This window comes from Rhopalosiphum padi, chromosome 2, assembly GCF_020882245.1.
Source record: "Rhopalosiphum padi isolate XX-2018 chromosome 2, ASM2088224v1, whole genome shotgun sequence".
Classification (NCBI taxonomy): domain Eukaryota; kingdom Metazoa; phylum Arthropoda; class Insecta; order Hemiptera; family Aphididae; genus Rhopalosiphum; species Rhopalosiphum padi.
Window position 1 is genome coordinate 78,736,257 of NC_083598.1, and position 12,860 is coordinate 78,749,116.

The 12,860-nt window shown below is 24.2% G+C and overlaps 1 protein-coding gene across 5 annotated transcripts in view; it reads left to right on the plus strand.

The window, feature by feature from the left end:
• The window catches only part of LOC132921344 (tachykinin-like peptides receptor 99D), a 218,958-nt gene that overhangs the window by 405 nt on the left and 205,693 nt on the right, over positions 1–12,860 (plus strand). The gene's annotated exons all lie outside the window — the stretch shown is intronic.

Below are 12,860 nucleotides of genomic sequence, written 5' to 3' on the forward strand. Positions count from 1 at the left end.
TATACAAATATATAATTGAATATTTTTAAATGATATATTATATTAATATGAACAGGTTAAGTAAGCGTAATATTAAGTAAATATTATTATAATTATTATTGTATTGTTTCGTAAGATCGGATTTATCGTTTTCATGGTAATTCTACGAATAAAACGTTAATATTGAATACATTTCAAACTTTAAAAAATTACTCCCTTCTAAAGGTAATTTTGCAAATCTTTAATCAAAATTATTACATCATAATATGAGAAAATACTTTTGTCATTGAAATTTGTTCATATTTATCTACAGTAGAATAGTTAGAAAAAAATATAAGTACCAAATATTACAGATGAATTAAACGCATTTAAAAAAAATTATTAAAAATATATTTGACAATTTTAAAAACATTTTTTTTTTATAATTGTTTTATTAATAAAATTAGTAAACATTTATAATACATACAAGTCATGTGTTTGATTATAATAACTGAAAGAGTGAAAAAACTGTAAACGAGCTTTTTTTTTTAAAGATGGCGATGTACCCATTCTTATGATAGTACCTAGTATAAAGCTAAATAAACAACTATATCAATGATTAAAAAAAAATTTGTAATTTTATTACTATCTTCTATTGCCTTGTTGTCGAATCAAAATAAATTATCATTAATTGTTTATAGGTACCGATTTATTACATTATTTTTTAACGAAGTATATTACTTTTTTTGTGCATGCAGCACACGTAGGTAGCAGTGATCCCATTGGCAAAGATCGTAAAAATTACAAAACCACTGGAGTAGGTTATGTATTTTTTGTTACTTCCGATGTTGTCATATACTATTTAATATGAATCACTGATATTTTTCTATTGTAATATTGAAATAATAATAATAAAAAAAATACGAATACATAGTTCCTATGCATATTTTAACATTTCAATTGTATATTAAGCAGCAATTGAAGTATAAAATATTCACTGTTTAGTGTTTATTTTATAATAGGTACCTATAATTTATAAAAAAAAAAAAAATACATAGAAAATATTATTTTTTTATTTGGTTATTTAAAAACTGTTTATGTTATGTTTGTATAAATGCGATAACGTAAAATGAACGACAGAAAATACGATAACGAAAAATTGCTAGTGTATTTTGTCTAGACTTTACAATACTGAATTTGTGTACCTATGTGGATTTAGACAAGATAAAAATTAAATGTTCAAATTTTTTTTTATGCTTAAATTATAAAATTATAAGATGTATATTCGCTTGTCTGGGGCCAATATTTTGAATTTTAAATGTAAAAAAAAAAAATTATAATGGCAACTATAGGTTTTACATACTACACCTTACATCAATGCATAACTTTATTATGGTTATGCAAGTGCCAAGTATAGAAAGCAAAAATACATTTTATGCGTTAATACTTAGAATATTATTTATGACGTAACTTTGTAATAAAATTATGTTTTTATTTTTTAGAAATAATAATATTGTGTATAACTAATCTGTATTTTAAAATTAATCAATATGTTATTAAATATTTAGTTATTAAATAATTTATTTAGTTATTATTTTGTATTGTGTTGAGAATATAAAATAATAATATAATAATAAATATTACATAATTAAATAATATACAAATAATCAATTTTTTTTATACAATAAAGAGTTTCAGAAAACAACGCAATCATGAAAAACAATATTATATAATAACTTAATAAGGTTGATTAAATCATTTGAATATTTTATTAAAACATAGGTACACGTAAATAAAAAAAAAATAAAAAATAAAACTAAATGATAGATTATCACAATGACGCTTTTTTGAGAATGAAAATAATACCAGGAAATTTGTATGTTTTTGTAGCATATTATGAATTGGTATGACATTAACTTCATGAATAACAATGATACTAATTTTTCACTGTAAGTTGTCATTATTTGACATAACATTGACAAATAGCATAATGTATATAGTTCCTTATACCTAGGTACTAATTTATTGACACAGTTGTTTATAATTTATCATATATCTGGTAACCAAAATCAAATGAATTAATTCTTTGGAATACACCATTACAATAAAGGTTCCAAAGTTTATCTTCACGTCGGAAGCGTTATACATTTGTAATAACGTTAATATTTTTATTTTCAATTCTATAGCCTTAAAGCGAAATACAATGAAATACTATTTGATTTGATGTACCCAGCTCATTGTCTTTCAATATAAAATGCACTCAATTCCTACTGGTTCAAAGTCCAAAGAAAGGCATTTTTACGAGTGAATTGCATTCAATTGTCTTTTACACAATACGCGTTTTTCATGACAGTTCATTAAAACAAATTTATATTGTAGTATCATTATATTTTATAGTTTATTAATAATTATATTTATATTATAAATAAATATAAATTGTATAATATAATAATTGGATTAGCAGTAGATATAATGGATATCGAATACTAAACCTATTGGCTATAATAATACATTAATTGTATAAGTAATAAAAAATGCGGTTTTGGTTTTATAACCATTAGTTTGGATAAGTGAATAATTTATTTAGTTAATGATGGAAATTGCATTTACAAATAATTTAATTAGAATACTTGAATAAATGAGTTACAAATTACAATGATATTGTAATCGGTTATTAAAAACAATATTTTTCTTTTAAAATAAATACGATAATTAAACGTTTATTAATGGACACATTAAAATGGCGCATACCTATTCACTGGCTACAGTACTCAAATAAAAATACCTGTATTTATTAGCAAATATTTTATTTTTAACTATACACTTGTAGGTATACTGGATTTATAATAATCTAAGTTTACGCGGTTAAAATAAAGTTTTTGTTATTATCAAATCAATAATTTTAATATTATAATTTTCTAGTTTTAAAAGTTTCTTTTATTTATTGATAAAGTTAAGATCTTTATAAACTTGACAAACCGTCTTTAAAATCAAAATACACAAATATTATTTAAGTTTACAGTATGAATATCACATTTTTTAAAGGAAAAGTTTATACATTACAATTTTGTCAAGGTTAATAAAAATTATATTGTTTTTATAACTTTTAAATTTAAATAGAGCATTAGAATCGAACTGAGAGTCTTAAAAACTCGAGTAAATAAATAATTATTTAACATAGTTTTAACTGGGTTAAAATCTAAAATTTGATTTTTGGATCAAACGAATTTTAATTATGGTATATTAATAATTGTTATTATATTTAATACAATAAAAATAAGTTTTTGTTATGTGTGGTTAAACAAACACCACCAAAAAAATCCTGTGAAATAATACTAATGTATGCAACTATGTATGTAAGCATTTTTATATAAATTAAAAAATCAAATACTCGTAAGTCACAAATTAAAATATGTGTTACCGTATTATATCCACTTAAAGTGTTTATCCCAGTATACTTACCTTAAATGTAACTTTTTTTTTAAATTGATTTAGATAAATATGTCATTATAATTTATCAATTGACATAAAAAAAAATTGTTGGGGTTATTTTCTAAGTAAAAATTAAAGTTAAATTATTTGCTTTCATTCAATGATTATGGATATAACATGTTTAAATATATTATTCGAAAAAATTAAAGAATAATAATTTACACAGAAATCTCTCAATAATTTACGCCGATTGTTATATTATATTATATAGATGTTACATAGTTTCTGTTGTTATAACATTATATAGTGTCTATAAATAATATGGTTTTGGGATAATTAATTGTCAAATGGGCTTTTGTTAGTATGCAATAGCGAAAACCGTAGAATAAACAATGTTATACAATACAAATATATTTATCAGTCATTGTAAACTTGTACGGATGTACCAACTTACCTATTGAGTGCTACGTTGTAAGGTGCATGCTTACGTAGGTTATATTATTATGAATATCTTAATTGGGTTGTGGCTTCGCGTGACGCCGAGTTCGTGGTGTAAGTTATTTTGTACAATAGACTTAATAAAACAAAATAAATTGTTTAAAATTACCGTTTTGTTATTAAGTTATAACTATACCATAATATGCGCATTCCTGACGTATATAATATATATATCATGTGATATATTATTCTATGAGTTGGTCGGAACTTTGCACTGGTTTTGTAATAACATTTTTGAAATTCTATTCTATAATATATGATTTTTGAAGGAATAGCATTATTAATAACTAATTAAATTGACAAACAATATTTGGATACATTTATAAATATCTTTTTGAAAACGAGGCGGGGTAGCTATTGAGTTTAAACTAGATTTAGTATGTTTTATACACTTATTTTTAAACTGATTAAAAAAAATAATCATCCTTAAAATAGTTTTTGCGTAGGTCCGTAAAAAACGAATAACAAAATGTACTATTATAAATAAATGATTTAAATGGACGTGGATTTAAAACAGTATTAAATCAGTAGGGATCTATAGTATCTATAGGTACATACATTATATTAAGAGTAATACAAGTCCTTTATGTGATTTTATATTATACTTTACATTTTTTGTGTACTTATTAAGTTAAACATGTTGGATTATAATGTCTGTGATTTAAAAGTTTTGATTAACCATTTTAAAATAGGGCACATGTTGTGAATATTATATTTATGATATTTTTGTGAGTGGATATATTAAAATAAAATCAATGGGTGGTATACTGGTGTCTAGAAATCTTTGCTCCTTATAGGTAAAAATAGTCCAACGGCCTATTTAGATTTCAAGTTAATAAATTTATTCAGAATAACTTATTTTCATGAAAAAATTTTCACTAATTTGTAGATAAGCATATTACAGAGTTTGAAAATAATTCATACCAATAACAAAAATTAAACCAAATGATTGGACATTTAATTATAAGCCTGTTAAAATATATTCTCAAACAATAAAAATTAATAGGTATATCGTTTGACGAAATAGACTATTGATCGTCATTAAAGACCTTAAACTATATTAAATGTACTATAATATTCTGTTTGGCGTTGAATTATTTTATTAATTTTAATAATCTGCCGTGATCGTTCTTAAGACTGTTTACTCTATTATAGTCATTGTAACGACTAACTATGTTAGTACACGCAAGTCAAATAAATTATTAGCATAACAATTACGCATCTAATTGAGATTTTTTACCTAGTTTTATATTAATCAGAATGTTAAGGATTAGTAACGGAAACGGATATTACTCAAAATAACGTGTTTAATGGTACGATCATTATACTTTTTTTATATTGTTATTGTTTTTAAGATGTATTGAGCTGTAAAATAGGTGCTATATTGTTTATATTGTTATTTATTTTTAAAGTGAATAAGACGTTGTGCATATGCATATTAAAAAAGTAATGTTGCTCGACGATTCTATTTTATAACACTTGTTACACTATTATGTTATACTAATATGGGTTTATTATTATTTCGAGTCTGATTATAAATTATAATTTTAATTGTTTAAAGTTTTCACGTTAACGAAATAATATTACAATAGTGCTACACACTTTTTGCTTTTAAGTTTTATATAGTACACTCTAACTATATTGGAATAATATTACTTACATGTTATTTTTGTTGTTTGAACAACCACTATTATTGTTTAAAATTTCAGCAGAATCACATTGTCTTACCAAATATTGAAATTTAGAACCTTTTAGTAGAATTTTATGAATACGTTTTTGATTCCTTATGTACCAGATACATCTGCTGCCCGGGTTGTTGGTAGGTAAAATTAAGTTAGACAAAATAATGCCGTTTAATGATTACTTTAATCTGTTGATCTTACCGTGATTAATCATCTAAATAAATCAGCTATAAGTACATTTTAATTTGTTGATAATTTTTTGTACATCAAAATTAAAAAAAAAAAAACGATAGTTATGCGCTTATAATGAAATCTAAAATTGTTATGTCGAGCTTCTCGTTGTTTTACTTATTTAAAATAAATTACTCGTAATAAAAAACAGCTTGTATATCCACTCATATACTCAAATATTTATAATTAGAAGAAAAAAACGTAGGAATATTATTTTTAATTCTTAAGATATTGTTTGGGAAATTAATAAAAATTATATAGAGAGAGTAGACATAGTTAAACGTTACGACTTCGAGAAGTTAATTAAATACATTATTAATTAATGTTTTTCATATTTATTATTATTGCTATTCGTGATTAATCGTTAAATGTTTTTATAGGTTTTCTATATATTATAAGCACATATAATTACCATACGAATTAAAGAAATATATTTAATAAAATTAATTATTGAAATGAGGAAGCATCCCATTAGCAGTAGGTATCTACTATATAAAATAAACGAATTATTGAAAATAATAGTAACAATTTTTTTTTTTAACAATTTAAGGATAACACGTAATGTTACGTGAATGTATAATTATTGTAGATTTGTAAAATTAATTATGAATTAGGTATACTGAAATAGTGAAATATTATTATATTAGTAAAGTTTATGTTTATTTATTACAATATAAAATTTGTTTCAGTAAGTGATGATGAGATTTACCAATACGAATGTCCGGAATTACATTATAATAATATAAAAGACGATGATTTCAACGCGGAAACGTTATTACATGACCTAAATTGGTATATAATTACTGGTAATATCTTCTATCGATGCACCATTTTTAGATACATATGGGGCGTTAGCGTATTATTTGTTTTTCCATAAACCATGTGCAACACAGTAAAAATACAGAATTTTTTTTCAGCAAAGCCAAATTTGTGTTGTTAGTTTTAATGTGAGAGTGAATTGACTTGTTATCAAATTGAAAATTAAGAATATTATTCGGGTTTTTATTTATAATATATTTTTAAACTGAGTTATAATTATGTAATAATGTAAAATATTATAATTTTAAAACTCTCACAAATTACTTTAAAATAAAAATGTCAATATAAGCCTATCAAATCGTTCTAGTTATATATTTAATTTTAACTTTAATAGTAGGCGAACTTAATATGATACTAAAACTGTACAATAAAAAATATTAGTTGTGAACGTAAATTTACTATAAATCTAACATACGAGGTGTTTGATAATAAGATCCATAAAACGATAAAAAAGGATTTAGATTATTTAATACTGTATGTAGTCAATAAATAAAATATTAAATAATTTTAAAGATAACTAAGCACAAAAATATAATAATCAAATAAGATTAATTTTAAATTCCAATCATTAACACTGTATATATTATGTTTTATTAATCTGCTAATTTGTTTGACTGTAGTCTGATGGTAACCAAAGTAAGTACATCGAGTATAGATTTTTAATACAAACCTTATCAATTAAATTAACGAATTGCTTATTACACAATTTTGACTTTATTTTAATTTCAATTTTTCCTTACGTATAAAATATATTATGTATTTTCACCTTATTCCTATAACTTATCATAAACGGTACCGTCGTATTATTACAAGAATTAAGATTTATCCAATAAATTGTATTATGTTTAGTGTGATTATTATCATTATAAATATCATCTTATAATTTGGATTGTAAATTTATCTGATATCCATCAGTCAGTCATAATAGTTATTGTTATTGTTTAAAACGCGCATAACTCAATCGAGGGAACGGTTTTTAAGGTACAGTGCACGCTGCACACCTGCACACCTAAGTTTCCGGTTTCTATATGTAATTGATGAGTTGAAGATGAAATATAGCTAATAATTATTGATATATTGCCTACCTAATCAAATTGTTCAGCATATTATTCAATTCTACATTACTAAGATGATAGACACGATGGTGTAGAATACACTTGTTGAAGAATACTACAACACACGTATCGATAAAATAGTGTCTACTATATTTCGTAATATTTGTATATCTATTACGGTCTGCGATTACTATTCATTTATTTCATAGGTCTTAATAGCTAATGATAAATGAATGCTTAATTTATTTATATAATTAGACTAACAAATACAGTTGTATTAAATTATCAATTCGATTGAAAAGGTCTATATGTATAGATGAAAGTCACAAAAGGTACGGGCAATAATGGTAAGGGTGAATAAATATCAAAAGTTGATGTCACAAAGCTATTATTAATTATGTGATTATTGAACAATAAAAAGGGGATCTGGAGGCGAATTTGCTCGTTATGTTATTCATACTAACTGAAAAAAATCGGGGAATTCACTCTGCTGTATAGTAGGTTTCAATAATTGTACCTAATACCTTGTTATTGAATAGTTTACTGTAATTAAAGAGTGTTAAATTTAATTAAAAATAATAAATCATTGCATAGGAACATAATTCTGGACGAAAAATGTAATTTCTAAGAATGTTCTATTATTTATTTAGATATTAATATTATGTTATCATTAAAATTGTCGGATGGATGCTTTTTATAAAAACGTTGATGTATCTAAATCCAAATTTAAACGAGTGGTTTTTGAGTTATTAAACTTTAATTATAAAGGATAATGGACTATAGCTCAGGCGCCGAATCTCTTATCTAACTAATTTCGTAAATATAAACAATATATACTAATTGTTGGTATTCGGGATGTAAGAGCTATATGTTATGTAGCTTTTGCACTATATTATATACCAATGTACCATTGTATCAATCACATTGATGTACAAAGTTTTAAGAAGATAATTAATGAAGAAATTATTAAATTGTTCATCTACGCACAAAAACAGTAGAATATAAAATTAAAATATATTTTGGTAAAAAAATCTAAATCCTGAAATACAAGTATATTTGAATATCTTTGTTAAAATAATGTATATACGTCCTGTAATTAATTTAAAAATTAACATTTGACCACTTCCAAAATCCAAGCGAAGTGTTTGAGTAACAAAAAAAAAATAATAATATATATCATTGATACGATCAAAAACTGCTGTTTTTGTGAAAATATTCTCGTATTTTTCTTTTCGTAATTTCAGATTTTTCAGATTACATGGAGTTTTTAGATTTAAACTTATAAAGTAGGAACCAACCATATCAAATCTTTGGGGAATTAGGAACCACCTTCAAAATAGAAGTTTGAAAAATGTTTTTTGCTTTAAAGGTGATGACTGATGACAGACGGGATAAAAAACAACACATCATTATAAAACCAATACACTAACAGCTCGGCTCAGAATATAAAATAGGGGGATTTTGCATCTCCAGTTTGTCATTGAAATTGTGCTCTAGGTTGTGATATTCTATTATTCAAGTATAAATATGAAGTTTTTATTGTACTTATTTTATGATTATGTTAATATGGTACTTACTTTTCTACTATTCAAACAATTAACATATTATAAAATACAAAATAATATTGTGTAATCGAATAAATTGTTCTAAAAATAATTACGAATACTTCAAATTAAATATTAACTGATTCACGTTTTAAAAAATATCTTTACGGAAATAAAATAAATCGAAATTGAGTGTTATATGCTATAATAAAGGCAGTAGCTGTTTTAGTCGACCACCATAAATTATTTGAGCCAAATCGTTATTCTAGATTGTTAAATAATAATCACAAAATTTACGCTGTGTGTTTTTATTGAAAGAAAATATTTAAAAGTTTTTTTAAAAACATAAGTTTTTTTATAAGAATATTTTGGTAATTAAAGGAAACGACCCCGGAAATGTTCACGATTAAATTAATTATTCGTTTATTATTATGCGATAAATACGTATTTGCTATGGTTAAAGTAACTGAAAAGAAAATATTGGCAGTGAGGGGGGAATGGGTTGATTAATTAAATAGAAGGCTTTATTCGATGTACTTACCTATGGATTTTAACTTGAAGTGTTTTGTAGTTTATTTTTATAAGTTTGTATTTTTTTGAACAATGTAATTCGATTAGAATAATTTTATTGAATTCATTGCTTTTTTTAATTTTATTAATATAATAATAGATAAGTGAAAAGTGATATAATAGTATGTAAATAGTATGTACCTACAACAGTATATATATTATATATGTTGATGGTACCTACTATAATATATACATATTTTTATAAGTCAGTATTTTTACTAGAAATTGTAAAAAAAAAAAAAAAATGCCTTCTTATAACATACATTCCATGAGGATTTATTGATAAATATTATTATTATTGAAGAGAATAATATAATATTTAATAGGTATTTCTGACCTTTCTCGTTAAAAGAATAAGTTATTGTAATTCCATTACAATTGCTTTATTTTTTTAGAAAAATACCAATCCACATTCATTTAGTTTGTTCACCTTTTTGCTGTGCGTTACTTCATTCGTGTTTTTTAACGTAGAAATCGAATTTTCAAACATGTTGTGTGACTGCGCGTTACGGTATTTCTTCGGTTGCCAAAAAATCAGAAAACATTCTACGCTAATTATAATAACAATAATAATATACTTTCCGGGGAGTCATACCGAGTCGTCTACACGTGGACACTGGACACTATCCAAAAATCACATCATGGTGCCGAGAAGGTGAAACGTTTATTTTAGCTACCTATATCTATGATGTCAACTACCTTCACGATGGTCCGTAATATGTACACACGCTACGCCTGTGTTAAACAATGCGCCTTTTGTTTGTACTTATCTCCAGCTTTTATAAAAATATATATCATGTTGTTCAGGTTGACAGCATAAATGATTATTATATAATATTTGAATAATATATTTTACTTGCCGCGAATATTTTAAATCACAACAATATCCTATCGTATCAATCCCAGTGTGTTATAAACTTAAAAAACTAAAAAAAATATGAAAATCTATTACTTTTAATCATCGTCTGTATTTATTTAATATTTTCGTGTACCTACTTACTATTTATATTATTTTGCGACTATTCTGCATGTTTGATTTATTGGTGTTCTTCGTTTGTAGAGTACTTAATGAGAAAAATTTACCCGTCGCGCGTGCCATATTAGTATTATAATCATTTACGATATGACAATAGAAATATCACGAATAATAAATCATGCATATTTATTATCTTAAATAAACCTAATAAACCATATTAATTCTATGGTTGTCTACTTACTGTTTACAGTATCAATAAAGTAGGTATTTTTAATAAAGGTAGATTAATAAACACATAACGTGCTATATAGCTCACATTAAATTACTTTAACTACAGCTGTATAATTATTTTCTTTGAGTTTCTAAAGACACAAAGGTCTGTAAGAGCATTTGCATATACGGAGTGATTCAAATGATACTTCGTCGAAAGGGCTTCATTAATCAAACGTTAGTGTTTAATTAGTCTCCCGTGCACGCGCGAGTTTTGGTCTCTCGAGAAGCGATTCTGTTTTTTTTTGTCACTCCGGATGAATACCCACTCTTCGTTTCCCAAGACTATATATTATATAATATATATCACTTGCTTTCCATTAAAAGATTCCTAGCCGCACACCCTTGGTAAATTAATATAATTGTGTTTTTTCATCTCATTTTTTTTCTCCTTGGTTGGCTTATTTTTATTTTTTATACTCATCACATACTTAATTCAGACAGAACAGGTAAAATTTGCTACGTTCGAATTTAGAATAATTGATTTTAATCATAATGTATGATCATTGAAATCTATAGTGTTATCATGAAAATATAGAATACCCAACTGATTGGTTTGAAATGTGTCTTTAATTGACATAGTAATTTGTAAAATATATTTATTTTAATGGTTTAGTCTATACGAGTTATGCTTTTAAAATGTTTAAGACTTTAACCATGTATGAAAATCGAAGAATTTAAACGTAAAATGATAATGCAACTCATTTTTGTTTTTCACTAATTTCTATTGACCCATTGTCGTTTGCCATGTGTTAGATGCTGAGTGAAGCAAATATTGTACAATTTTATGATTACATTTTTGCTCTGAATAAATTTTTAGAGAAAAAAATATTATTTATTGTTAAATATTGAGTCTAGTAAAATTGTATTACCTTTATTATTGTTGGTTCCTAAACTGTAGTCAACTATTGCTAAACATTCGATTATTCCTGTATGTGTTATTTTTATTCTTAGGTACCTACTCGTACCATGTAAGTTGAGTCATTTATTTTCATAACTTTGTGTCCTATACTTTTTTACTTGTTTAGTAATATCTATAAGGAATATAAATATAAATGCGTTTAAAATTTTATTAAAATATTTAATATTACATTTATTAAACCTATAATAATAATATTTTTAACTAAATAGCATGCATACATTTGCATTTCAGTTTTAACTTGACATTGTACTAAAATAACTATAAGAATTATATTTTAATGGCATTTAATATTTTTCTACAAACATAACCATAATTATATTAATTAAATTAACAAAAAAGTATGTAGAATCAATTAAAATGTTTGAAGTATAATTTATAAGCTAACTTAGCACCTTGGTACCTACCTATTGTACAGAATATAACTGGTATTCAGAACGGTGTATATTCGTCAAAGTTATAGACTAATTAATAAACGGATGTTTGGCTTTATAATGTAGATATAAATATGCATTAAATTTGGATAATAAAGTTTTGTAACAAAAATTAAAATTAAATAATAAAACATGTTTAAAAGCTATAAACAAGTTCTAGTGTTTTCTTTAAGTTTATGACTACAAACAATTAGTGATAGTCTAAACTATATACACTAATAAAGTTTCTTAGACCTTCCTTTTCAATTATATATTTTTTATTATTAGAAATGTAATAACATTAATATTAATTTAAATAATTTGATGCATTATAATGTAACAGATTAAAATTACGATAAAACAACGTGAATATTTTTTCATACATAGACGTAACCATTTTTTGTAAGCAATAATGTTTGATATAACAATTAAATTATATTATATAGCAGAACAAATTGTTTTATTTTTATATATTATTTTAATTAAACTGCTT